General features: G+C 34.6%; 1 non-coding gene across 1 annotated transcript; it reads right to left on the bottom strand.

The window, feature by feature from the left end:
• Positions 1–721: 721 nt before the first annotated feature.
• LOC111814768 lies at positions 722–828 on the bottom strand. The gene has a single exon (XR_002819666.1). It is a non-coding gene; the product is annotated as a U6 spliceosomal RNA (small nuclear RNA).
• Positions 829–3,119: the final 2,291 nt, after the last annotated feature.

The raw sequence follows: 3,119 nt of genomic DNA, 5'->3' as shown, positions 1-3,119 counted from the left end.
CCACTGTGCCAGTCTATTTCTCTTAATTGGTGAATTGAGTCCATTTACATTGATGGTTAGAATTGAGATGTATTGACTTATGGTTGCCATGTTATTTACCTGTTGTTGTTTACTTTTTTTTCTCCTGTGTTTAATTGCTTGTCCTATTTAGTTGGTTGCTTCTGATCTCATTTGTGAAGTTCTGATAATTTTGGTGATTCTCTAGAACATCTTTCAATAGCCTGTGTAGGGTTGCGTTTGTCAACACTAAATTCTTTAGCTGTTCTTTGTCATGAAAGTGTTTCACTTCTCCATCAAACTTGAAAGAGAGTTTTGCAGGCTATAGTAGTCTGGGCTGGAATTTCTTTTCACAGAGGACTTGAAGTAGTCTGCTACATGTTCTTTTTTCCTTCATGGTTTGTGAAGAGATGTCAGCCATAATTCTGATGGGTTTTCTTTTGAATGTGATCTGCTTCTTTTCTCTAGCTGCTTTCAGTAGATTATTCTTTTGGTGAATTTCTGGGATCTTGACTATTATATGTCTCGGTGTGTATTTCATTGGGTTAAGGTTCCTTGGCGTTCTGTATGCTTCAGTTACCTGAATGTCAGATTGTTTCCTTATATTTGGGAAGTTTTCTGCTATTACTTATGCCCATATTTTTTAATGCCATTTGTATTGACTCCTACTTTCTCATTGATACCTATTAGTCTCATATTGTTCATCTTTGCATCATCTTGCAGGAAAATTATGGAACTCTTCACGAATTTGCATGTCATCTTTTTGCAGGGGCCATGCTAATCTTCTCTGTATGTTTCCAATTTTAGTATACATGCTGCTGCAGTGAGCATGGTCATTCATTTTTATCTGCCTTTTTTGTTTAGTTTTGTCAGATAAGGGTATTCCATTATCAGTTAAATATTTTAGGTGCATGAATTCAGCAAAATTTTCCAATATACTCCAGTAGGTTATAATAGCAGTTGGTTTTCTATAGGACTGGCAATGTAGGAAGTTGTTTACTTCAGCCTTTTAGAGCTCAGCATATTAATATGGCTTTACTATTTATACTTCATTTTTATACTTTTCTGCTTGATGGTCAAGACCAACATAAAGCAAGACCACTATAACAAGAAATGTAACTTTTGTGTCTGACAAGGTCAGTCAATTCCCCTCAGAATTTAACCTGAAACTCTGTATCACACTTTATATATCCTTTGCCAGTGTGAGCCATGTAGATGAGTCATGGCCATTGCTCGACCCATTTGCTCTCTGTGAAAGCCTGAGAGAATGTTTTCTCTCCATGTCGCTCTCCTTGGGTACAATCTACATTGTTGGTCACTTTCCTCTGTGGCCCTATAATCTCCTTGATCAGAAAATCTGGGACACAACTGAACTACATGTTGTTACAGTACAGATACTCATATGTCCTTAGTCTTCACTGACCTTGAAAGGTTAGGGCCAAAATGTTGGCTGTCCTTGCAGCCCTTCTTTTTCTCTAATTTTTGGTATGCAAATTAAACTTTAGATACACAAATCTACACTATCAAACAAAATATTTTGAATAAGGGCATATTTTACAGCCTTTTTCAGATGTAGCAATAATTAATTTGAAGCTTGTGATTTCTAGTACTTCTTTTTGGGAAAAGGTTCACATAGGAAATATAATGTTGTGTGTTTATAAATAGATTCTGTATAACACTCCAGTTAAATGGAAGTTATCATTAGAGAGCTTAAAGGTGTATTTATATCAGAAACAACAATTTGAGATAATACCATTTTAAATGATAATTCAAATAAAGCTATCTTCTGTGGGTGTAAGTTTTTAAAGCTGACTTTAATTTTTTAGCTCTTCAGGTTTACCTATAAGTTCTGCAAGAAGCGTAGAGACCACCTCAGCACTTACACAGGAATGCTCTTTCCAAAGTTACATTTCTGTGATCCATTTTCTGAAATTCTTAATTTTTTTGCTAAAATTCACAGACTACATAACAGTGTACACTCCTTGCTGCATGGGGCTTCAAGCTGTGGCCAATGCATGACATCATGCACGTGGCACTACAGCATCTGGTGGATGGGTTCCATTACCCTATTTCTGAACCTGTGACATGTATTGCTTTTGCTGCATAACATCTTGCTTGCCCATAGAAAAAATGCATATTGTGTATATAAATAATATAAATATTTACTGCCATCCCTAAACCTTCTGAGTCATCTCATTCTTTCAAGTTATAAATATTTTGAAATTAATTTAGAAGTATCTTTAAAACTTATAACTGAGTTTCTAAAACACAAGTAGACATACACAAACATGTACAGATATTCCTACATATAACTTATCTTCCCTGAAATCTTAACAATCCTGTAGCATCAATAAATTACTAAACCTGGTCTAATTCTATAGAATTCTTTCAAGATAGGAGCAATAAAATTCAGATGCTGAAAAATATTTTAGAAAAACAATGTAATTATAAGTAAATACTAAAGCAGTTCAAAGGTCAAAATTTTCCTTTGGGAAGATAAATTCTCTGTTCCTGTACATACATTGCTCTAGATGGTTCTAGGTAATCAAATGGTAAGAAGCCAAACTATATATCTCATACTAGTGGATGAATTTTACACATGATTCCACATTAAAGTTAATTTTGCAACATTCTTTTACTCTGAATCATCCTCCAAGATCAAGAAGAACAAGTAGAAGTACAAGATGAGACAGGAGGAACTAAGTTTTCCCATGAAACAGAAGAAAAATATTTGCAAGAGAGAAAAACTTAACTTTGTGTGTCTTTGAACATTAGCTCACAGGAGGATACCCAGAAGAGAGAACACCAGGCATCAACTAGAGCAAGGATAAAAGTCAGCACTGACAGCAAGAACATGAGAAACATAGGGATAGAGCACAATACTTAACGTCACAGCCCTCACATTTCTGGTTTCAAAGACAAGCTCTTCATAAGCATAAAATTAACACATGTATAAGTGGTAACATTGTCTATTTTCCCAAAATAAATTATACTCATAATCCCAAGTATTATTATGTTGACTCTAGTAAAGCAGAAGGTAAAATCTAGTAAAGCAGAATGTAAACTCTGGTTATGCATTTTAGGTAAATCCAAAACTATTAAGAGAGGTATGCAAATTGCAT

Source organism: Octodon degus, unplaced genomic scaffold, assembly GCF_000260255.1.
Source record: "Octodon degus isolate 3935 unplaced genomic scaffold, OctDeg1.0 scaffold00510, whole genome shotgun sequence".
NCBI classification, from domain to species: Eukaryota; Metazoa; Chordata; class Mammalia; order Rodentia; family Octodontidae; genus Octodon; species Octodon degus.
The sequence above is the reverse complement of the archived record's forward strand: the minus strand, read 5'-3'. Positions and strand labels throughout refer to the sequence as shown.